We start from the raw sequence: 26,876 nt of genomic DNA, 5'->3' as shown, positions 1-26,876 counted from the left end.
TAAGACAAGTAATTGCACTAGAAGAAATGCTAATTTTAAAATGTCTCTAAATTCCTGAACTTCACATGTGGGAAGTCCAGTGACCTGGGTTAGCTCTTGGGAATTAGTAATCCGATACAGAATCTTTCCCCTTTGTGTCACCTGTTACAATTTGGCCTCCCTTTGCTGTGGCTGAAAATCATTACCAGCTGACAGCTCTGTGAAGCCCCGATGTCTGCAACCAAAGCAAAGTGTAGAATGTTTCTGACGCCGGGCAGGTAACAACCTTGATCCATACATTTGTCTGGATTGCTTAGGTAATACAGATCACCCTGCGGAGTTCTGGAAGTCCATTTGGATGGCTATTTATTTTAGTAGGTTGCTAACCAAGTCTGAGGGCAACACATCTTGATTTTATCTGAGGCAAGGTCTAGAATTGTCAATTCTGCCTCTTATTAATGTTATAAGAAGTCTGTATTTTGATTGATTCAATAGTCTCATAGTAGAAAATGATTTGAGGACACAGCAGGCTGACTAGGGCTTAGGATGAAAAGAGAGTGGATGCAGACAAAACCAAATCTCCCACATCGTACGATACACATGGAAGCCGGTTTTGGAAACCACATTGACTTTTCTTTGGCTGCACTCAAGTGATATCAACTAAGAGGTATGCTAGTTGCAAAACAAAGCAAAATAGAATGTAAGTGCATTATTGCTGGACTCCCACAAAAGCACAGGACAAACATTTACTTAAATACAGATGCTATGGTGTCATGGAAAAATGGATGGGCTTGGAATTGAAAAGCTGGTTCTACAGGCCTGCACTGCTCCATCCTAGCTGTGTGGTTTGGGCAGTGTGAACTCAGTCGTCATCTAAACAAAGGGGTACCAGTTGTATGTGATTATTTACTTATTTAAACGTTTTATTTATTTGGGGGGGGGGCAAAGAGAGAAAGAGAGAGGGAGAGAGAGAATCCCAGCAGGTCCTGAGCTGACAGCACAGAGCCTGATGTGGGGCTCGGTCTCATGCAACGTGAGATCATGACCTGAGCCGATATCAGGAGTTGGACTCTCAACCGACTGAGCCATCCATGGGCCCCTTGTATGCGCCTTTAAAGGTGGTCGTCTGCAGAAACATTCCAAATTCTAAACGAAGATACACCCCTTCTCCAGGAGTTAGAGCTTCATTTTTTTCTCCCTTTGGAGATGGACTATACTTAATGACTTGCTTCCAGTGAAGTGTAAGGAAAGGGGAAATTTGTACCTGTATTATGTGGAAACCTGGCAAATAAAGCTTAACCAAGGGGTCAAGGTCAACATTACTGATGATATGTACCATTAATATTATATACCCAGTGAGATTGTGTAATGAATTGGGCACTTCACTCTGGTATTCTTCTCCACCAAACCATAACCCTAGTCTTAACATCGACCACAAGTTAAGGGCTATACTATAAACTGTCTAATCCATACTCTTCAGAGGACATTCACCTCTCTGGGGAGCTGGGTGAAGGGTCTGTGGGTACTCTTTGTGCTATCTCAGTGACTTTTCTGAAAACCCAAATTAATTCCAAAAAAAGAAAAAGATAAAGAAAAAAGTGGTCATGATAATTGATGTACATGACAGAAATTTGTGGACACATAGGATTGTAAAAATGTGGAGAGTATTATTATTATTATTATTAGAATAACTGCATTTAAAGCATAGTGATCCACAAAGTATATTAATAGTCAAGAACTGGGCTGATAAATAATGTTTGGGGTTCTAGATGACCAGTACCCTCAAAGGAATGAGTTTTTTCGGGAATAATTCAATTACCAATCCATGTACTCTACTTGTAGGAAGCTCAGATCATGATCTGTGTATTAATAATCAAATAATTGATAGCGTACATAAATATGTTAATTTCACTTATACAAACTCAGATGAAATTGGGCAGTAAATTAGAAATTCAAAATCTAGAAGATGCCTATAAAGATTAAGGTAATTTTCCATTTTCTCCAGAATTGGCAGCACTAACTAAAGCGAGATCAATATTAATTAAGAAACCCATGGAGAAGAATAATAAATTACTGAAATTGGTTGGTTAACTGAAGTTGTTATGTCATTCAGAAGTTAGAATTACGGAATTAGACTTAAAAGGAATTTTAGAGATCATTTGCTCTAATCCTCTTATTTTAAGAGGAAAGGAAGAATATTTAATTTGGAGTTGCTGTAAAGCTTTCTCAAGATCTTCCCACTGGTTGGCAAAGGCATAGAACGTGGATTTCAATCATAACCCTCAAAGGCAGAGGTTCTTTGGTGGGGCATGGGCTTCTGGGATCTCTCTACCCCTGAAATGATATGCAAAAGCGTACATTTGGATTTTTCTGAAAGAAGTTCATAGAAGCTTTCATCAGAGCCTTAATGGAGCCTTAACCCCCAGAAGGCTGAGAGGAGCCACTGCTTTAGAATTCAAAATATTACTCATGACAACTGTCCTTAGAACATTGCTAGAATAATTTTAATGTTTCTACAGTTTGCATCATATATTTTTAATTTAATTTTGTTTTATTTTTTAATGTTTTTATATGTTTTTGAGAGAGAGAGAGAAAGAGAGAGAGACAGAGAGAGTAAGTGGGGAAGGGGCATAGAGAGAGGGTGGTACAGGGGAAGTAGGCTTTGTGATGATAGTTGAGAGCCTGATGCAGGGCTCGAACTCATGATCCGTGTGATCATAACTCGAACCCAAGTTGGACCCAAGCTTAACCGACTGAACCACCCAGGTGCCCCAGCTTGCATCATATTTCAAATAGACAAATAGTAGCTCGGGCCTGATTGGTTCCCAGAAGTTCTCACATTCTTTGGAAAAACCAGATAATATGGTTTAATCTGGACATGTTATCCTTTCGTCTGTGAACAAAGTAGGCTTCTGTCGACTAGGTAAAAGACAAATGATGTATGGGGCACCTCTGATGTGCTGATCTCTAACAACATTAATCTAATATTAATACTAATATTCCATTCTACAAATGAGGAAACGAAGACACGGAGAGGTTTAGTAACTTGCCTGAAAGTCGCGAAGCTAGTAACTGGTAAAACCATATTTTTTGAAGCCAAATGCCCAGGCTTGAACTTATAACATCACAATGCACTTCTTTGTCTGTGAGGTATTAGATGATCATGTGATGCATTGGATAAGCAAGCTTATCATTGTACTTTGTAGAGATTCTTGGTTTGTAACAGTAAAGGCAGCAGAATGTGGAGAAGGAGGTATGAGCTTGGTAGATTAAGATAATACAAACGTGAGGAGTTTGGTTTCCACCTCCTTCTAGCTCGCCTGGGACAAGCAAAGTAACCGCTCTCAGCCTTGGTTGTCTTATCTATAAAATAGGGATAATAATAGTGTTTACCTCATAGGGTTGTCCTGATGATGAAATTCGATAAGGCATGCAAAACACTTAACATTGTTCATGCCAAATAGTCTATGCTCGTTAAATGTTAGCAATTATTTGTGTAACCAGATGTGCTAATTCTTCTTTACTTCACAGTATGTTTTTCATCAAACAGGAAAAGAGAAGCAGAAAGGTGGCCATGTGTAGTTAAACCTGAACATGGTTTAAATGAATTCACTGCAGTTTCAATTTATACCAGATATCAACTTTATCAATCTCTAAAAATAACCAAATGAAATGCCATGTGTGTACAACTCCGTGGATATTCTAAAATCTACTGAATAGTACACTTTAACAATGGGTGATATGTACAGTATTGAAATATATCTCAATAAAGCAGATACATGTTTTTTTTTAAATTTTTTATGTTTTATTTATTTCTAGGAGAGAGAGAGACAGCGTGAGCAGGGGGGGGTCAGAGAGAGAGGGAGTCACAGACCGAAAGAGGCTCCAGGCTCTGAGCTGGCAGTCAGCACAGGGCCCGACGCGGGGCTCGAAACCACGAACCGCGAGATCATGACCTAAGCGAAAGTCGGACACTTAACCGACTAAGCCACCCAGGCGCCCCAGCAGATACATGTTTTTAAAGTTACCCTGGCTGACACAAGAACATAGGAAACACATCACATCTAACCCAGCATTTAATGAAGGATAGATATTTTATTTTTAGAATTGAACGGTGCCAAATGCCAGTAACTGCTCATTGCTTGACCCTTTGATTCTTCTAGAAGTTGTGGAACTTGTTTTCAGTGTAATAATCTACTTCACTGCACTTATCTGGTGGCCTGAAACACAACAGCAAAAATGACATGTAACATATGATCAAGGGGTACCTTGAATGAAAGGCGTCTGTGCCTCAGTGTGTCCAAATAGGTAGGAGATATCAACATGTTACATTTAGGTAAATGATTAGTGTGGTGCATTTTAGGGATAGACATCATGAGTTATGTACTTCTGTTGATACGCATTCATATTCTAACATGGTATCCGCTGAACGCATCTATAAATTGCATGGAAATTCTGATTTATAAAACACTTCTCCTCAGGGCTTCCCGCCATTCATTTTTCCTTTTGCTTTCTGGTTACTGTAACATTTTGCAAAGGATCAAAGAAGCATTCTTACAGTGCACGTCAGTGGCTTGGATTTGTAGATGTACAGAATAATGGCATCTTGTTAAGAAAAAAAAAGATGTGTCCTCAGGAAAGGTGTTGAAAAGACACTGAAATCAACAATGTCAGTCTTTTTATAGATCTGGTTGTATTTTGAACAGACAAAACGCCCTACAACTTTAGCATCTTGATAGCTCTTTTGATGCATGATTCCAGCCTCACAAATCAAAGAACACAAAGGAACCAGTATGCAACCTATACAAATTCTTCCTCACACATTTACTCCTACTCTACTTCTTTGAGGTGAGATGCTGGGCCCAAGTTGAAAGTCTGAAAGTTGCAGAGAGCCAGCCGTGTTCTGTCTGGGATCTGCCGTTTAATCAATGGAACACTTTTGATCTGGATTAGCTGTCATAGTCTCCTCACTTGTAAAATGTGAGTCCGAAGTACACATTCACGAGACAACAAAACTTCACGTTTTACTGTAAGACTAACCTCTAATGTCAGGTCTTCCCATTCTTTATGAATTGACAGCATTAGACAATGTGGCCAAGAGCATCAGTGATCGATTGTACCTTATTGAAGCAGTATCAGGCGAGATCATCAAAAGTATTTCACTTTATTTTATCTTTACAGTTTATTTATTTACTTTAGGAGACAGAGAGAGACAGTATGAGTAGGGGAGGGGCAGAGAGAGGGGGAGAGTGGGAGAATCTCAAGCAGGCTCTGTACCATCAGAGAGGAGCCTAATCTCGGGCTTGAACTCACAAACCAGGAAATCATAACCTGAGCAGAATCAAGAGTCAGACACTTAACTGACTGAGGCCACTCAGATGCTCCAAAAGTATTTCATTTTAAAGACTGTCTCTGTTAGGGACTCCTGGTTGGCTCAGTCGGTGAAGCTTGTGACTTTAGCTCAGGTCATGATCTCTCTCTCGGTTTGTGGGTTCGAGCTCTGCTTCGGGGCTCTGTGCTGACAGCTTGGAGCCAGGAGCCTGCTTCAGACTCTGTGTCCCCCTCCCCTGCTCATGCTCTATCTCTCTCAGTCTCTCAAAAATAATAAACATTAAATTAAAAAAAAAAAACTGTCTCTGTTATTGAACCATTGACTCTGGGTGAACCTAAACCAAAGGAAGGATTTGCAGTTTGAAAATGTTTAGCGTGTGCTTTTCACTTAAAGCAAGCAGCTATGAAGGCCCTATCGGTCTAGGGGGAAAAAATTAAGGTATTGTTCAAAGTCCACGGTATTCTCTGAACTTTGCTTTTCAGACAGAATGCACTATGTGCAGCACAAGTTTTCAGTGAGCTGGAGCCCAGAGGAATCAGGCCTTTGGCAGAAAGTCCTGTGGAGAAGGGGGGTGGGGGACTGCTCGTCAGGGGAAATTGCTACCTCTTTTCCAATTAGGCAGAAGCTTCATGGAGGAAATAAGACTTCAGAAGCTGTTTGAATGATGGAAGCAAGAGAATTTAGGAGTAAGTGGGGTCGGCGGACCGCGCCAGGTGCTAAGTGCAGCTTGGGAGAAGATTGGAAGGGGATGGCCATGCGATTAAATGCTTAAATGGAATAAGAGACGCAGAGAACTCCCACCAGGTTAGCGAGCATGTTCTGCAAGTGATACCTCGTGACGTGTGCTGCGTGTCACCCATGTTAGACTCGTCTCCACCCCAGATCCATTTTTCGGGTACACTGCCTCATTCGGGCACAGGTACTAAGCAGATGCTTCCTGTAACTGGAGTTAATCTAAGCGGCTTACTCCGAAAGCTTCTTCCGCAGTGATTTTTTTGGGATGCTGGAGATCTAGTTCATCGAGGTTTTGTTTTGTTTTTTTTTTTAACCTCTCATTCAGTTGTCCAGTAACTTAATGAAAAATACACATTTATTGAGAGGCAGCTACTGTGTCAGAGATATGAGAACAAATGGAGCAAGGTCCTGTCCCCTTAACTCTGCGGGATGGGCTAATACCAAAGCTGGCTGTGGGCCCCACCCCCTGGGGGGCAGTCAGCAGACCCAGAAGAGATGCCCAGAGAAAATGGGAGGTGGAGATTCTGCAGCTCCTCCAGGGACCAGTGCCAATTCACTACAAAGTAAAGACACCGCAAAGAACCGATGAATATAAAAGGGCTGAGAATTTTAAAAATCATGCACGAGGTACATGGCTCTCCATGTAAGGGGCAGGGGTGAGCCCCACGCTTTGCACTTTATGGCTGGAGAGATGGGACTCTGGTGACATGCTCTAGACACTTGGTGAAGCCGAGCACGGTGGTGGGGTATTGAATGAAGATGAAAAGCATTGTCTTCGATGATGCACTTTTTGATCCCTAGGAAGCTAGAGGGCTAATCGCTATGTCTCAGATATTGTTAAAGTAATAGTTAATGGTTATTATTGTCTTACAGCATTTGAATCTAGCTTAAAAGAGAAGTGTGCTCCAAGCTAAATATGAGAGCTCATCACAACCACATGAGATGAAAACAGAAATTTCTATGACTATTGATAGCCTTGGATGACAGATATGATATTTATTACCATGGACAGCTAAATTTCTATGTATATCAGAGACAGGGGGTGGGGGGGAGGGGGAAGGAAACTTTGAGAAGCAAATGTACTGACAGGAAATTCCTAAGTAAAAAAACACGCTGGTCCAGAGAAGCGACCTTCATCTTTCACTCTCACGATTAAGCATAAGCAGCCTCCTCTGGGCCAGGTTTGTAAGGGCCTCCTCTCCAGTTTTAATTTCCACTGGTGTGTCACTGTTAGTAAGAATCTATTCATATTTCTTAAGGGTAGAGTTCATTACTTCGGGAACATTACTTAAGGAGATTTCCCGTAATCAGAAATCTCCATATCTCTTTTAAAAATCTTTTGCGTTTCTTTGAATGTGGAAACTAGTTGAGAAAGTTCAGCCACTGATAATTCAAGAAGCTTTAAAATGAAACAAATGGAAAAAGATTCATTAGCTTCGTCTGAGTTTGAGGATAATACAAAACGTGATTACTGAGTATTCAACATTATGTGGCAGGATAAGAGATGAGACTTGTTATGTTAGACTTTACTATGATTCATCTGCAGAATTTCTGGAACACCTAAATATGTCTGACCCTGGGGTCAGGGACCATGTTCTGATTGTCTTTTGAATCCCCTTTAATACTCCCTGATAAAAGAGATCCTCAGCACTCTTGAGGAAACATTGAAAAAAAATTTTTTTAATGTTTTATTTATTTCTGAGAGAGAGAGAGACAGAGAGACAGAGAGAGAGACACAGCGTGAGCAGGGGAGGGTCAAAGAGAGGGAGATACAGAATCTGAAACAGGCTCCAGGCTCTGAGCTAGCTGTCAGCACAGAGCCTAATGCAGGGCTTGAACCCATGAACTGTGAGATCATGACCTGAGCTGAAGTCGGACGCTCAACCCACGGAGCCACCCAGGGGCCCCTTGAGGAAACATTTTTAGGGAAATCCATGAAAAGTGTATGATATGAAAAAACATTCATAATTGGAGGAAAAGTACTGCAGGGTCACATAAGAATAGAAGAATTTATTTATTTCTAATTTTTTGTTGTTAAGAGGTACATGTGTATGTGATAATACATTCAAACAGTATGGCACTTATGGAAACTTCTGGCTATCCAAAATTCCTTATTTTATAAAAAAATGTTTATTTATTTATTTTGAGAGAGAGAGTGTAATCAAGGAGGGGCAGAGAGAGAGGAGAGACAGAATCCCAAGCAGGCTCTGCACTGTCAGTACAGAGTCCGATGCAGGGCTCAAACTCATGACTAAGATCATGACCTGAGCTGAAATAAAAAATCAGATGCTTAGCTGACTGAGCCAACCTAGATGGCACTGTCACTTTTTATTTTTTTATATAAGCTTACTACCCTTCAAGTCCTGGGGATCTCTTACACATTCCTTTTTTATTCATTGATCAAAAATGTTATCAACAGATTATCTTTGCTTTTAGCTTGCTGTTACTCTAGCAGATTAAATAAATCATACTAACCTGTGAATGACTAATAGGAGATATCCACCAATGGATATTTGTTCCTGAAAATGGGCATTTTTTAAACCAGATCAAGCCTTAATGGGTAGAATGTTTGGAGGTTTTTGTTTTTGTTTTTTACTGTCAGGGAGGTTGCTTAAGGTGCTGCCTATGCTGTTTGTTCTCTTAAGCTATTACCTCTAACCCTATTTGTTTCCCTTCTTTAATTAGTCTATCAGGGAATAAAATTTATATAGGAAACACTGTTTAGCAATAAGAATTGCATGTACAATTTTACTCCCCTTTGTCAACAATATAATAATGTAAGTAATTTCCTAGAAGAGAAAATATCATTGTCTCGTGATTTGACCTTGACTAATTTTGATTATGTTACTTTTCTTCCATTCTTTGTTTATAGCTTGTACTATGCAGCCACAGTATTAATAACCATAGTGGCTGGTGTGTGTTGAATGGCAGGGCACTGGCTAATCTTTTTTTAAATTTTATTTTTAATGTTTACTTACTTTTGAGAGAGACAGACAGAGCTTGAGCAGAGGAGGGGCAGAAAGAGAGGGAGACTCAGAACCTGAAGCAGGCTCCAGGATCTGAGCTGTCAGCATAGAGCCCAATGTGGGGCTCAAACTCATGAACCGTGGGATCATGACCTGAGCCGAAGTCGGATGCTTAACCGACCGAGCCACCCAGGCGCCCCTAAATTCTTTACCTGCATTTTAAAATTTCATCCTCACAATGGCCCATTGAAGCCGACAGAATCATTGTTCTCATTTTCCATGGAGGGAACTGGTGTAGTGAGGTTAAGTGACTTGCCCAAGGTTACTCAACTGGTAGGATGTGAAATCAGGCAGATCAGATCATCCTAATGCTTATTATTGTTATTAAAACGCTGTGTTGTGACTTTTCACAACAGTGTGGGCACTGGGCATAATCATTATGTGTTTTAAAGCTCTTTGGTGAAAAGGTAGCTGTTTGCCTCTTACAATTGCATCTTGCCATTGTTACTAACGAAGTTAACTTTTTTTCCTTTTTTGTTTATGAGTCCTGCTCTCTTGTATAAATTATAGATTCACAAACATTGTAAGTGGCAAATAAGATCTCAGGACAGATTGTCCCAGGTTTATGCAAAGTCACCATATGGGTCAGGACAGTTTGTGTGCCCTTGTTTCCTCTTCTGTGGTTTGATTTCAAGAAATGAAATGCAAAGATACTACCTGAGAGAATTCCAGTCATATGGTCTGAGATGTTCACAGTGGTTTAAATAGCTGTACACTTAGCATAGAGAGAGAGAGAAAGAGAGAGACAAAATATGCGATTTAATTACAATTGCCTCGATGAATTCTGAGTTGATCTTACTTCTCCCACATGAGTTGACCACAATTTTAAGCTTGGCATCGTCTGAAAGCTTGAGGAATGTATTTCCAGTAATTGCCAGGCCACTTCATTGTTCCTCTGTATACATAAACACTAGGCTGTGATCAGAGCCGTCATGCTTGAGCTGTTATCTGAAATTCACTTTTGCTATAAGGATTGACTAATCTGGTTCCTACTGACAGCAGTTTCCATTTACTGTATTAGCTCTCCCTCACTCCAGTGCCACACAGCTCCGGTTACGGAGAGGAAAGCAAAAACTGTTAAAAGTAGTAGACGTGTTAGCCACCACATATCAAATTGCTCAAACATCCGATGTCCTTGCAATCAGTGTCCCCTCCCTCCCCCCAACCCGGCAAGTTAAGAAAAAAAAAGAAAGAAGTTAAACAATATCCAGTTGTGGGAGACACAATATCGTTCTGCGCTGAACAGGTTAATGGTGAGGCTGCAAATTAATGATTCAATGGGAAATAGCGCATGGTACACAGACTTCTTGCAACAGCTTCCCTTGCTCTCCCCTGTGCTTCATCACTCTTGCATGGCTTGGCCTTTCTACCCTTCACCCCTGCCCTGTCATTATCTGCAGATGTTATCTGCCCAGCATATGTTGTAACCTATGAGATTCTGGGACTTGTTCCCACCCCGATGCCCTCCCCCTTCCCCGCCCCTCTGTGCTGGGGCTGAGGTCCTTCCAAAGGGAGCACTTGAGGCTAGGAGAGACAGACAGACAGCAAAAGGGAATGGAAAAGTAGTAGATCTCTTATGTTAACATGAGCTACAGACTGTGCTTCAAGGCCAGCCCTATCTGATGCTAGTTGTTGTAACACAGTTGAAAAAGTAAATATCTTATGAGTCTTAAGGAATTTGATTCTACGCAATGGACTGAAAGACACTCCCCCCGCCCCCATCTCAAGTGCACTGGTGTTTTATAAAATGAGACATCTCTATGATTGATGGGACCTGCAGGATAGTAATTTTCCAGTTCCTCACTGGCCGCTACAGTCAAACTATTATTGCAGCTAAAAATTTTTTTCGATCACTATTACTGTGAAAGAAGGAAGTCTTGTGAGTGATAAAAGTAAGTAACATTACACCACATCTACATATCGTATTATATCCCAGTAAGGTAGATATAAACGTGTTCACTACCTAAAAAGGAATCAATGGTATAAAGCAAAGATATTAGCCACTAGCAAACAGAAAACAATTATTTTACCTCAAAACTACAGGTTAAAGTTGAGATGCATAATTCGTACGAAAGAAACCTGGCACCGAAAAAGTGAAATCAAGTTGGATAGCTGTGAAAGAAAAAAGAGAAAAATCATTTTGCTAATCTCTGAAAAATACGGGCACACCTCTGAGAAGAAAATACTTAACGTGGCGTTTTAGCTAGAGCACTAATTTAAAAGCCATTTCGTTTGCCTTAGCGCTTGTATTTATCACCCCATTGAATTAATTTTGATGGTTTTATATCTTCCTAAATATAGACAAAATAAACCAAGAGAGAATGTAAAAACAAATAAAATTATGTATCAAGGCATACTTTTTACAATATAAAATGGCCTGTCCATGCTTGAGCTGATCTTCTCTGTTCAAGTTCAATTCTGTCCATAGGAGGAAAGCCACTACTACATCTCAGGAAGGAAAATGGTTCCACCATCACATATTGGCAGTGACGGGTTTTACAAACCAATGGCCACGTCTCACCTTCCCACGTCCACTGCGTCGTGTTCGTGGATGGGGCAGTTGGGGCTGAGGCAACTTCAGATGCCAATCCACTTGGGTTGCCATAGAGAAGAATCGAAATTACATGAAGCTAAAATACCATTTTAGAGTTTTCTGTTTCATCCAGGCAACCCCGAGAGTTTTGCTAAAGGCCCATAAAATACAGAGAATTGTTAAGTAATATTCCCTTGGCTAAAACCAAATCGTCCTGAGAAATCTTTGGAAATATTTCTACCATATGTCTCTTAGATAAGATCACAAGTGTTAAGTAATGTGGTAACTTTTAGCAGGTTAACAATCACAGCTTTAGTGTCATAAGATCTCTGGGTGACTGTCATGACCCAGAATCAAAGTCTTCGGTATTTGCTTTCACATACTTTTAAACAATAAACTCCATTAGTAATCTTCTCAGATAGTCTCAAGTAGTTTCATATTTGCAAGTGGTGATCAATGCTGCGAAAACATACATTAGCCATTAAATTGATATTTCCCTTTGGGAACAATTTTCGTAAACATTTACATTTTCTCCAATAAAAGACCTGAGCTCTTTTATCACAATATTGTGGAGGGTCATTAATTGTGAAGCAAGGGGAAAAAATGAAAGCTGGAATTTGGATTTTCATATGTAAAACTTCATGGAACTCTTCTGGTTGCTGGAAATAAGGTTCTATATGATACTGGGCAAATGTCATTGTTAAGGATTTATCATTTTATATTTACACTGTGTCCCAGTTTATTATTTCCAGACCCAGTTTCTTCTTTATCTTCCCAGCTCTGTCACTAACTGGTTATGTGATCTTGGGTGTTTAACTTAATCTCTTGTGGCCTTAGATCCCTCGGCTATATGATGTTGGAGTAATTGACCACTTGGTTGCTAAGATCTTTCCTGACCTTGAGAGCCTTTGACACTCTGGTCTGCATCTCGTAGTAGTGTGTTTGTTCCTAGGCACAATCAAGGGACACTTCAATAGGAAAGAGTATAAGTGTCGCCACCTATAGGTAGAAAATATACTACAACAATGAGAAAGAAGGACCATCTCCTGGTAAAGGACACCCTAAAAAAAGAATAGGATTTCCTTTTAACCCCTACAAATCCCCAGCTCCAACCACAACCATATTCCTAAACGATTCTCTTTTTTTTCCTCCTTCTGATATTACCGCAGGTTTCAATCTATATTCTAGCTACCCAGTTAGCTTTAGTTTCCTTCCGCATGCTGTAAAAACTTGACCGATAGACCTAGATTTTGAGATTTTACAATGTCTGAGAATTTCATGACTTCAGTATTATTAAAGGCTTCTATTAAGCACATGACTTCACTCTTCATGTTGAACCAAATTTCAGGTTAGGTACTCGGGGAGAAAAGGACGAGTACAAACCACCTGGAGGAAAGTTTGAGTCATTTCATAATTGAAATTGTTGTTGCGGCTTTATGGATTCAATTTTTAATGAAAATGAAACAAGACCATTGTAGTATTGGTGGTAGTATGAAGATACAGTAGATAAATCGAAACTCAGCTTCAGCTTATTTCCTTGTTACAGGTAATGGGGATATCTTCCTTCAAAGAAAAATGAACAATTAGGAGAAGGAGAAGAAGAAGAAGAAGAAGAAGAAGAAGAAGAAGAAGAAGAAGAAGAAGAAGAAGAAGAAACAAAAAAAAAAACCTTGATAAATTACAAAACCATCTACCAGTTAAACTGACACCCCATATGCAGAGGAAACAATTTCCATGCATGTGATAAAAAATGTGTTAAATCAACTAACATTGATATAACTTCAAGCAATTAGGAGAACGCTAATAATGATATGAGTCTTCAGCTGTAAATAATTATGCTGCCCCAAGGCTATGCTTTAATTCTGGCTTGCTGTATCTATAAACAATAATCAAACTGCAAAGCAAGTTGTGTTGTTTTTGTTCACAGTTTGTGGAATGATTTTTATACCCTACAGTGATGCTGATGGCTATTTTGACCTTCAAGAACTCCGGCCTGTGAGGCTAAGAGCTAATGTGTACTTTCATCGATCTGAGTTAGAGACACAGCGGGTTGTAGCGCCTGTTTTCCATGAGTACAAAAGCTGCTATCGTCAATCAGTGTGTGTTGTGAAAAGGGGGCTTGCTGCTGTGACTCAATAAATGGGGACATTAGGAGGAAATGTTCTAATTGCTGCTACCCACATCTTGTTAATGAGTAATGTACAGTGAGACACCATGCCATTGCGGCTAAACTGTTTATACAATTTATTCTTATGTTGCAACTAACATTTAACATAATGAAGTATCATAATTGCAACCATTAAAGTCAAGATTAAGATTTGTTTAATTAGAATTAAGAAAATGTAAAATAGAAAACTACTTTCCGATGTTGGGTATACAGGATGGAGTCAGTCATACGCAGGGGGAGAAAGCTTGTAGGGCGCTAGTAGCAGACATTGTATACATAAATTGTTCGCTGGAGGTCTCTTCCTTGAAATTTTNTGGTTAATGCTCCAGTCAAAAGTATAGAGAAAACAAAATATAAAGGGCATTAACTTGGCCACGTATAAACACAGAGTGTTATTATTCAGATCGTTAGAGTTGTAGCTTTTAAATTTAAGAATTTACATTACCCCTAGGCTAAACAAATAATATCTTAAAACACACAACTCACATTACCATCAACGCAAGTTATCAAATGAATTAGGGAGGAAATAAGCCCCTGACTTTGTATAGGAAATGTCATAACTTTGTAAAGCCAAATGGACATTAAACCTCTATTTTAATTATCTACATGTCCAAACACAGGCGCTTATATAATATGATATTTTTACATAAGCGAAGGGACAGAGCATGGTTAATGGAATGCNAGAAACCGTTTCATTTGGGTCATGTCATGTTTTTCCTCCCCTTACTACTTTGTTAAATGCTCCAAGGTTCTAAGGTGCTACCAGTGATGGGATTTTGGATTTTCTCTCTCTGAGAACTGCTTTTCACCCTCTTTTAACACTCTCTTTCTAAACAACCCCAAAACTCCCACCCCCACCAGGTCTACGTTTTGTTTTCAAGATTCTTCACTTTGGGAAAGAAGTTCTCCTTTTATCCCTGCAAAATCTATCAGTATCAGATGCTGCCCTAAATGGAACCCCCGGGGAAAGAGTACTAATTTGGGGGAGAGACCTGGGTTCCATTAATCCATGTCCATCTTCAGCCAGTCAACTGGAATCTTGTGCCTTCATTTTCCCCTAGGCAGATGAGGTTAACTCTCTCTGTCCTAGCCTCATGAAACTTTTGAGAGAATCTAAGGTCGAATGCCCTAATACAATTAAAGGCACACTGAAACTTGAATGTGTGAAAAAAAATACAAACTGTGGTTCACTTCGTGGAGGTTGACCCATACTGATTTCACTGATCGCATTGATTAATTATCTTGAAAGGCGATCAGAAGGAGGGCAACATTTCATTACTTCCAAAAGAAACACTTTCCTTCTTTTCTTGTATCTTATCCGCATCCCATTGAAGAGGTTCTCAGTGAGAATCAAGTTACCAATTCCATAAAATAATTTCAAGACTTTTTCTTAAATGAACTTTAAACCAACTTTAAATAGGTGCTGCCAATTATCTGAAAAACAAGGGATCATAGGTCTCTTCTTTCTTAGTCTTTAACAAAGCCATAAAATATATGTGTACAAACTAAATGACAATCTGATTCTTATAGTAATATATTCGAAGATAATGGTGTTTGAGAACCCTATCTGATCAGCTTGTAGTTACAGTGCATGGCAGTTGTTGATATCAGATTTCTTGACTTACTATGGAATTTATTTTTGTACTCTTTTCCCTTCCCCTCCATCATAAATTTCAAATGACATCTTGGTTTTTGTATATACTTAAAATGCTGTAACAAATTTGAGTTTATCGGCTTGTAGAAATGCTTAAGAAACGCTTACCAATGCAATTAAATTCATTTAATCCATTTATTTAATCATTCAATATTTATTGGGAATCCTATGTGTATTCAGTCGGTGGGTGGGACACTGAGTATAAAGAACCACAAAGAACAGGGTAACTTGGGAGGAGGGGAGAAATGGTGACTTCCATTTTGGACATAGTACTTTGACTTTCTGGGGGACTTCCAGAAGGATTGGGTCAACTGGTGCCATTAGAATGATCGTTGACTGATAATATGTGGAGATCTAGTGTCTTTCATAAGAGTTTAGAACAGGGACGCTTGGGTGGCTCAGTCAATTGAGCGTCCTACTTCGGCTCAGGTCACAATCTCACGGTTCCTGAGTTCGATCCCCGCATCTGGTCTGTGCTGACAGCTCAGAGCCTGGAGCCTGCTTCGGATTCTGTGTCTCCCTCTCTCTCTGCCGTCCTCCACTTGTCTCTATGTCTTAAAAATAAACAAACATTAAAAAATTTAAAAAAGACTTTAGAACATACACTTTCTATGTGATTGTGGAAAAATTGACAGTGTTGGGTATGTGGATTTCCAATGTTAGTTGACTCCTGATGTTATATAATTTAAAAACCGTAGACAATTATTTTTAACTTGATGATAAAGGAAAATTGTGGTTGTTCGAAACAGGATATTCACATATAGTCTAAACTTTAACTAGATCTGCACTAAATGTTTCTATGAGTGAAGGAATTTGTGTTAATCTAATTCTCCTAGTGTTTAAAGCAGGAACTTGCCTTTCCTTCTTCTCTTCCCTTCCCCCCTTCTTACCGTGAATCATCTATGTCCTCACTAAGACAGCGGCCACGGGCCACTTTTGAATATATGGCACCTAAAACATAGCTAGTAAGTCTGAGAAACTAAATAAATTTTAAATTTTATTTAGTTTTAATTCATCAACGCTTAACTTTTATTTTTATTTATTTTTTTAACGTTTATTTGTTTTTGAGAGAGAGAAAGAGACAGAGCGTGAGGAGGGAAGGACAAGAGAGAGAGGGAGACCCAGAATCTGAAGTTGCTCCAGGCTCCGAGCTATCAGCATGGAGCCTGACGCGGGGCTCAAGCTCACAAACCTCAAGATCGTGACCTGAGCCGAAGTCGGACAGTTAACCGGTGGAGTCACCCAGGTGCCCCAAATTAATTAAAAAAAAAAATGAAGCAGATTACAATATTTTCTGTTATACCCAACGTTATTGTTTGGTAGGACTCCATTTCTCTTCAACTGTTGAACCGTGTGAGAGATCACTGTTGCACTGTAGTGATATACATGTATGTAAATGTAATGAGCATTTGGAGCACATGTGTTGTTTCTACCATAACTCAGAACCCCATGATCAATCTAGTCAATGTCAATGGATGGATTCGATTTGATTTGTTTTCCCTATTCACCTAAGTAATGTTGTATTGTATGCATTTGAATATTTTATGAAGATGGCACTAATTACAGTGATAATGATGTAAATCATAACTGGTAATCACATGGATGTACTTATTATTGAATCATCTTATAATAAAATACATTATCATTAAAAATTAAGCAGAGACATATTTTGAAATTTGAAGCAGGGGTACACCACTGAGGCAGAATTGTGTGGAGATGTGAAAGGATTGAAAGAACAGATGAAAAAAGAGGTCAGAAGAAGGTGTCGTGAATTTCACCAGAACAGCAAATGCCATTTACTTCAGCAGAGCAAATTGGAGATGCAAACAAAATTTTTAAGGTGATAAAGTTGGCAGTGTAAAGAGACGTTTTCTGAAATACATGGTGAATCCTAAGCTTCCTCTCAACGGTCAAAAGGAATCGATGAAATTAGGTGCCCAAAAGCAAAATTAAATGTCCAGAAAACTATTTTTAAGCGATTTCTATCACCATTTGAGCTTGTAAAATTGGCAAGCTATAAAACAGCTTGGATTCTCACACACACAGAGAAAAATCTCAACGTTTAGCTGGAGAGATGATAAGAGAATGTGTTATTTTAGTTATAAAAATTTTGTTAGAAAATTTTGAAGATAAGGCTCAACAATATTTTACACAAAGTAAAAGATCTTTAGTTAAGCTACCAAATAATTGCCTGTAAAGTATAAGACCTTATTAACACTATCAGAGGTCAATTTATTCAAAATTTAAACAAAAACCTGCAAGTATTATTTTTAAGCTTTCTAGTGAGGAATGAGATGCTGCCCTTTTGATACTTTGGTTATAATTTGTCTCAAAGACTTCCAAATTTCTGATGAAATGTTGTCATTTCATGGCTTAAAGAAAATTCAGCTGATAGCTTTGAATGCTACATCTGTCAAAGAATTTCACCTAGATATGAGAAGTTTAGCTTTTATAGTGATGGAGAGTGTTCAGCAATGTCAGATAAGAAAACAAGTGTTGTTGGAAATTTAAAACAAGACACTAAAGCTTCTCTCATTTCTTTTGTTTCGTTATATCTGTGCAGGATTTTCCAAAACAGATTTTATGAAAAAGTTGCATGGATGTAGTTATTAAAATCATCCCATATAGATAAGAAAATGTCATGAATTAACTCCAGATTGGAGAAATGTTGAAAGAAATGGAAGACAATAAATTTCATGATTTTATGTTCTTGCCAGTGCTCACTGGTAGAGGCATAGAAGAGTTTTACAAATGTTTCCTACATTGTTAGCTCCAACAAAAAGTGTATTCAATACTCAACAAAAATAACAATGCAATGCACATTTTCTCACCAAAAATGCACAGCATAATAATGAGCCAAATTTGGGGGGCTTGGGCGGCTCATTGGGTTGAGTGTCTGACTCTTGGTTATGGTTCAAGTTATAATCTCATGGTTCATGGGACGGAAGCTCTGTGTTGGGCTTTGTGCCGACAGTACAGAGCCTGCTTGGGATTCTGTCTCCCTTTCTCTCTGCCTCTCCCCTGCTCATGTGTGTGCACATGTGCCCTCTCTGTCTCTTTCTCAAAATAAACAAATATTTTAAAAAATTGAGCAGATTTTGCACTTCCAAAGAAAAGAAAGTGTACTTGTGAGTTTAGTAGGCAAGCACAAGAACTTATGTTGAAATCAGTAATAATGACTTGATGATCAATTATACTGATTTTATACATTTCTTCCAACAAGAATCAATATGCAGAGTATTTGAGCTGTAATCAACAGCATTATATGAATTGGCTGAAGAAACTGCAAAAAAATTGAGGACTGCTTTGTTGATATTGACTAATTTAAGGTTGCTTTTCAGTTTATATCTTTTTGAATTCAGTGTTCATAATATTCAGTGAACATAATTCAGAAGAACTAGTGGATTTACTTAACTTGGAGGATATAATTTAAAATTAATGTGCTTTTGATTTCAGTGAGATAAACCCTTCCAAAAGAGCTGAACCAGATCACCTTTGTTAACATAGATTCAAGTGCTGTAGGAAAATGTTCTCTTTTGGTAGTCGTTTCAGTTATTGGAAGGCTTTTGAGGATGTTTGAAACAATGTGATTATGTGGCTCTACCCCTCAATTGTAAATTTTATGCAATCTAAATACAATTCAAGTATTATCTATGAAAAGTAAGATGGGATAGAAGCATAAACCACATATCTGATTTTGAAGATTTTGAACAAAACACAAATGTTAAATAGCTTGTTATTTTTAAGTATTTATTATGTGCTGAAATGGTAATGTTTTGGAAATATTGGGTAAATGAAATGTATTATTAAAATTATTTGATCTATTTCTTTATACTTTAATGTGGCTACTAGAAAATTTAAGATTATATTTTGGTTTACATCTTGCTTCTAGTAGACAGTACTGACCTAACTACATCTTACCGTTCTTCATTTGACTTTACGTATGCTTATGTCTAGGATTGGTTTAATGAAAACATTATCCCTCCTTTTTCAATGAAGAAGATGTCCCAGGGGTCTTTCATGAGTTATTCAGGCTGCAAAAATTACCTAATCCATTCTTAATCAGCTCAACCCATGTATTCCAAGTGTCAACAAGATTACAAATGCACCCATAACATGTGTTCTTACTTTTCTTTATTCTTTTATACTATATTAGTGCTTTGAGGTAGACTACCAAATCTGTAAAACTTTTTAAATGTCATGGTCATGTTTGAACACTGAAATGAAGTAGGTGCTTAAGCATCACTGGCGAGTTTGGTGTCTGATTGAGTATATCTAGACCTGGTTCAGTGCTTAACTACATTATTTAAACTCTATCCCTCTCTACTTAGTTGAGTGTATGGATGTAAGTCTGTGAAAACTACCATAACTTCTTCTCTGTCATGGTAAATGGGAAGGTCATTTGTGATTTGTAACAGATTCACTTTGACCATCTGTCATTTCTAGATTTACCATATAATTCTCAACTATTCAATTTTCCATGTGTCCTCTGCATAGTGTTGGCCAGGAATGGTTGACAGGGCTTGCTTCTAGGTCTGTAATCAACAGCCTGAAGGAGAGTTTGTAGATCATTTGTAGAGATTGTTGCATTGGGATTTGGGAAGGCCTTGGAAGTAAGAGATCTATGGTTGGTTTTTTTTTGAGTTCAGTCTCTCATTTTGTTTAGATTCTGGTTAGACCACCTTTGTTGTCCTTGCTGGAGTTAGGATGAACCACAAGGGGTAGATGGTATTCCTCGAACACATGTTTTCTTAATGTTTTATGTTCTCTGCTAACAGACCAATGAAACTGCAGAGAGAAAACTTAGGGATAGTCTTTTTTCTTTTCATTTTTAGTGGAGGGAATTAGTAGATTGGGTATACATCTTGATTAATGGGGCATTAAGGTGGCTTAGTTGGTTTAGAGGCTGACTCTTGATTTTGGCTCAGGTCATGATCTCGTGGTTCTTGGGATTGAGCCCCAACTTGGACTCTGTAAGCATGGAAACTGCTTGGGATTCTCTCTATCTCCCTCTCTCTCTCTGCCCCCCTCCCACATTCTCTGTCAAAATAAATAAAATACACTTAAAAATACTAAAGTGGAAGCACTGGGAATTATAGTGAGATCAGAGTACTGAATCTGCCAATCATAAAGTGGGAAGGATCAGCAGAGGGAGAAAATAAAACAACACCATGCAATGAGAGTACCTACTATCCAGTGAATTGGGTCTTTGTGGAAGGATCTGCATTTGTTTAGTGGTCACACTGCTGTTGACTGAGGTTGAAGACCACAGTGTCAAAGGGAAGAAGATAACAATTGTAGCAAACAACCTGCAGCTGCTATACAATTGTCTATAAATTTTCGACTGTGAATAAGCAATGCAAGTACGGCTACACTTTTCTTTTTGTGTACATGTCTTGAGGTGGAGGTAGCATTTTATGACTTCCTTTTCTTCTTGAGATTCCTGTGGATAATTTAAACCTGATTTAACCTCCATAAAAATATGTTGTGGGGAGAGGGCAAGACCTAGACACCTTTAAATTGGTGGGGACGTTCTTGGATGATGTCTGCTTTGACAATCCACTAGTCTTGCTGATAGCTACATTGTCTTTGCCCTCGAGGGTTTCAGTAAAATGGAGAAGATTCATGAAAACCCACAAATACAGGGATAGTACAAGTGTTATGATTGCAGTGTTCACGCAATGATGGTGGGGGCATATGAGAAGAAGCAGTCATTTTGACTGAGAACAAGTGTCGCATCAATATGGAGTTGATGTCTGAAGAGTCCAAAATGATGGGCAGGAGTCTTCCAAGCATACAAGATAGGTGAGTACAATCTAGGAAGAAGGAACACCATGGGGAGAGGTTTAAAAAATCACAATGGCAAGAGATAGAGAGTAGTCAGAGCCTGAGATATGTGGAAGGAAGGATGTGGGAGAGGAAGCTTGAAAGGCAGGCCTGGGTCATTGAAGGACCTTATGAACCATGCCAAGGAATGGGGTCTTGTATACATAGGTGGGGAACAACATTGTAAGGTTTTAAGCAGAGGAGATCTTAGCTTAGAAAAAGCTTCCTGGAGAAGCGTGGAGAGTTAATTGGAGGGGCAGGCAGAAGAGGTGGGTAGACTGTGGACAGGGGCCATTTTGTCTGGCTGGGTATCCCAATCTTTGAAAGCTGTGGTGCGCTGGACTGAATGGTCCACAAGAAAAGAAAAAGCTCTGCCTTGTAGCATTTGTTGATTTCTATGGTGCAAATATTCTCATCTTAGTCTATTTGAATCTATGAACATGGTGTCACTGAGCACACAGTAAATGACCTCAAGAGCAAAGACAAGGAGGTGCATCTGAGTCACGCTGATGAGCATTCAAGGCAGAACAGCATGGTTGGAGGCTAAGGGAACTCACGAAATGGAAAACCATTCAGCATGACTGTGGATTAGATTTCAAGGGATCAAATATTTGGGGCTCAAACATGAGAAATGAGCTTGATCACAGTATCAGGTCGGGCATAGGAGCTAAGACATTTGGATTCTATCCTAAGGGTAATGGGCAGCCATGTAGGTGTTTGAAGTGCAAGAGTAACATTTGACCCGTACTGGGGACACCGCACTGGGCAGGGGCTTGAGGCATGGTTAGTGGAGAGTTTAGAGTGTTGGCCAGTAATTGGGGCAGGGCTTAATGGGGGAATAATCCCAGAAACTGACCAAGGAGAGAGGAAAGTAAAAGGATTTGAGAGATAGATAACACGCGAAGGTGACAGGTATTGGTAACTGATTGGAGGTAAAAATGGGTGAGAAGGATTTTTAGGTGCTTATGTATGGAATACATATGCAGACATTTATCTAGGGGAAGATGAAACCATGGGCCAGGAGTTTCACAGACAAGTTATGTCTGGAAACTCAAACACAGGTTTGAGTGTCCATATGAATGGTATTTGAAGCCGGAATTACGGGTAAAGTCATTCTTGGGGAGTGTGTGGTGGGAAAAAAAACCTGATCATGGAAGGAAATTTGAAAAGCTTAGGAAATGTTAGCATTTAAAGGCAGACTCTGATTGGTGTTGTGTCAGGGAAGACCAAGTGAATATAATGATATTAAACATCTTACTCAGGACACTTCACTAATGATTTCTCTCTCTTCACCCTTATCTATATGAATGAGATCAAGTGAAATAATTGCCTGAAGTCATCCCCGGAGTTGCTTTTATTTGCTTTCTTATTTTCTTAAAAAATTTAAAAAATTTATTTTGATTTTTTAATCTTTTATTGTCAAGTTAGCTAACATATAGTGTGTACCATGTGCTCTTGGCTTCAGGAGTAGAGTCCTGTGGTTCATCACTTACATACAACACCCGGCTCTCATCCCAACAAGTGCCCTCCTCCATGTCCCGTTTGTTCTCTGTGTCTAAGAGTCTCTTATGGTTTGCTTCCCTCTCTATAACTTATCTTTCCTTCCCTTCTCCTATGGTCTTCTGTTCAGTTTCTCAGATTCCACATATGACTGAAAACATATGATTTCCATCTTTTCTTATTGGCTTATTTCACTTACCATAATACCCTTCAGTTTTATCCAAGTTGTTGCAAATGGCAAGATTTCATTCTTTTTCATTGCTGAGTAGTATTCCATTGTGTGTGTGTGTGTGTGTGTGTGTGTGTGTGTGTGTGTGCGTGTGTGTGTGTGTGTGTGTGTACCACATCTTCTTTATCCATTCATCAGCTGATGGACATTTGGGCTCTTTCCATAATTTGGCTATTGGTTATAGCGCTGCTGCAAACATTGGGGGCACATGTACCCTTACAAATCAGCACTCCTGATATCCTTTGGATAAATGCCTAGTAGTGCTTTTGCTGGGTCATAGGGTAATTCTATTTTTAGTTCTTTGAGGAACCTCCACACTGTTTTACAGAGCAGCTGCAGCAGGTTGCATTCCCACCAACAATACAAGGTCCTAGAGTTGCTTTTAATATGCTCACCATTACATTCTTATGAACAATAATATTTCCCTATATGTTCATATAGGCATGATCAGCTTTAAAAAGCCTTAATTGAGCATTTACTATATGCTGAGCTGTGTTGGAGACAGCATGTAAGTCAAGGTTTGGTAGACATTTGGTTCCACATACAGACTCTGGATTTGTACTCTGAACTAACGTTGCACTATAAAGTCTACTGTGCTATTTGTGAAATTTGGTACCATCAGTGTGACCATTAACATTTTGAAAGACCTGCTTCATGTAATTCTGTAAGAAGGGGAGTTTCCTAATTAGCTCTCAGTGGGTCCCATCTTCCTTATTCTCTTCCATCTATTTCTCAATCTTCATCTTTTGTTCTTTTTTAAAAACATCATGTTGATATTCTCATACATACTTACACTGGGGAGAAAAAGAAACTTTTTTTGTCAAAAAAAGTAGTATTGAAATTTCTCGCCATTAGATCAACAACCTTCATTCAGTTAAGAGGAAACCGAGGATCTAAAGTCCACAGGGAAGGAGCAATAGTTGGCCAATTTGTGCATCGCGTTAAATGCTAATTTAACTGGATTCAAAACTAATTGTTTACAGACCCTTTTATTTACAAGGGTACTGAAATTATAAAAGTAAATTTGCTTTTGACACAAGTTCTTTATTAAAATCCCCCTTTCTAGGAAAGGATGTCTCATGTTTGATTTGTTAAAGGAGCTTCGTGGTGAGCTATTCCTTCTCTTCTGTTGGGCGTGAGAAAGCGATGGGTGAGGAGGGATCCCGAGTCCTACCTGTCACCTGATACCAACTTGCTATCTCTTGGCTGCAGTGAAGAGACCTTATTATGATCGCGTATCAATTGCAGGCCTCACACAGGTTTGAAATCAACTTTGGAGCTCTTATAAGAGTTCCAAATCCGTACCTGTACCAAAACAAGTAATGCTGAGTACTTGGATGATGGCGTCGAAGCCCGAAGTGCTCTCACGCATATTTACCTGATGTGTCCTCACAACAATCTTGTGAATTACTCAAGTGAGGCTTATGTCCCCATTTTGCAGATGGGTAGGATTGGTTGTCGCGTGTAAGACTGACAGAGCCAAGGAGCAGTATTAGAACTTGTACTTTCCACCGTGACTCAGAAGTCTGGGAAGACTTAAATCAGATAAGAAAGTGGGGTTCACAGACATGCAGATGCAGGCAAGTGCAGGCAGTGGAATTGTAACTGTGTTACCTAATCATGGCTGAATTAATTTTTAAAAACTCCAAGGGTTTTGAGTCCCTCTGAATTTTCTTCTTTTTAAAATTGTTTTTAAGTTTATCTGTTTATTTTGAGAGAGAGAGAGAGACAGGGAAGGGCAGAGAGAGAGAGGAAGAGAGAGAGAGAGAGAGAGAGAGAGAATCCCAAGCAAGCTCCGCAGTGACAGTGCAGAGCCTGTTGCGGGGCTTGAACTCACAAACTGTGAGATCATTACCCTAGGAGAAACGAAGAGTCAGATGTTTAACCGACTGAGCCACACAGGTGCCCCAAATCCCTCTAATGTTTTCTATTCCCATGAATGTTGTCCATGGCTAAGAAAGGTGGCAATGAAGAGTTAACATGAAAACAAAGAGAAAACAAAATTATCTGAAATAGTGAACCAAGGGCAGAGAGATGATGTCCAGAGAAGAGCAATTTTTAAATTCCAGAGGGCAGATGACAACGGACTCATGCAATTGTGTTATACTAATTAAGCATTTTCTTTTTTTTTTTTGTTTTAAATAGTCTCCTTCTGAGGCAAAATCCTGTGGCTGCCGGATTTGAAGCGAGTCCACACCAATCAATATCAATCTGCCGCCAAATGTTATTAAATATCTCTTTGATACCTATTTACAACTAAGAAAATAATTTCACTGCCAAGGGATTGTAAATGTGTGAAAAGAGTCCCTGACAGCTTACCTCACTCACTGTCTCCAGGCCCACGTCTGGGCGTTGAAGCCAGGAGACTAAGATGAAGGACATAATTAAGGAAACATATGAAGGCTAGCACTGGGTTTGAGATTAATTAGCTGTGCGTCAATAATCTCATCAATATCCGATTAACAAATGACACATTGCCCAATGAAACATATTGATTCATGCACACTCCTCACTGTTAATAAATTGAAGCTGCTTTGCTAAATGAGAAAGCTGACAAAATAATAGGCTGCTAATTCTGCCCTGCTATTGTGATAAAAAACAGAAAATTAGCCTGAAGTATACAGTACTTAATTTCGGAGGACTGTCACTCCATTTCTGAGGCTTGTTAATGAATGACAAGGAAAGGGAAAAGATTGTTATGGATAAGTTACTCAAAAGCACTACGAGAATTTCCCAAGGGCAGGCATTTGGAAAGCGGAACGTGCGTACCGATGGCCCTGAGCTTGAATACTTTTCTTAGTTGGTGTGCAGGGAGAAAGTTGTGTTGATGTTGTGTTGGTGTTGTTTGGAAGCAGACCTTTGAGTGGCAAGGCTGCTGTCTTAAATTCTGGAAGTAAGCCTTTACTGTTTATCCACAGGAGAAGATGTTGTTCAAAACAAGGCATGCCTTCCCTGCTTTCTCCTTCATGGAAGATTACTAATGGAGTGAAGAGCAACGAGTTTCAAGGAATCTGATCGCGTGTCGGCGTGCGTGGGTGGCGTCTGCGCCTGTGTGAACACGTCCTGTGCCAGTAGTCACCTTGTCTGCCACCTGGTAGCATCGTTGACAGGTCCCTCTCCGTAACGCAGACTGAAATTCTTCTCCTTTCTTACCCGTGGACTTTCTCGGTTTCTTTCTCGGTCTTCTTTTGAGGTTAGCAGTTTTCAAACCAGGCAGGAGCTTGACGCTGTGGCGAAGACCAGAGCGGTTCTGATTTATTTTTCATTTTAGCCCGTGACCAAGAAGTGGTGATAGGGTTGAGGACGAGAGGATCTAAGTGATCGTGGCAAAGGTGAGGACACGATACATGTTGAGGACCCACCGAGACCATGACCATGACCTCTGCTCCTGAGAGTCTCATGGCACAGCTCCAGGAGCCCTGGTGTAGGAAAGACCCCCTTTGAGGAGAAACTGGTTAGGAGTATGGAGACACCTGCTTGCAGAAAATGTTTTCCCAACACATGGTCCCGGGAAAGTTCAAGGAAGAAGGGAATTAGGAGCACATCAATTCCTAAGGTCATTAGGGCATTACCATAGAGTAAAGCCAGAAATAAGGAGAGGTTCATTACCTGGACTCTCGATGTGACGGGATCCCACTTCCCTCTCCCATTCTCCTCAGTTTTAGGAGGCAGAGACAAACAAGAATGCAAATGGCTATCAGAGAATTAGTATATAACTTGGGCACTTCAAACTGAGCTAAGTCCCTGGTCACATCTGCCCTGAGCAAATGTTCATAGTCTAGATATCTAACCGGAAACCAGAGGCTTTTCAACAATCAGGGATCTGTAAAGAAAACTCAAAGCAGGAAGACGATATAGGGAGCATGAGAGAGTTTGAACTTGAATTCAAACTGTT

This window comes from Crocuta crocuta, unplaced genomic scaffold (assembly GCF_008692635.1).
Source record: "Crocuta crocuta isolate KB4526 unplaced genomic scaffold, BGI_CrCroc_1.0 scaffold24, whole genome shotgun sequence".
In the NCBI taxonomy this organism is placed as follows: Eukaryota; Metazoa; Chordata; class Mammalia; order Carnivora; family Hyaenidae; genus Crocuta; species Crocuta crocuta.
This window is presented reverse-complemented; position numbering follows the sequence as displayed.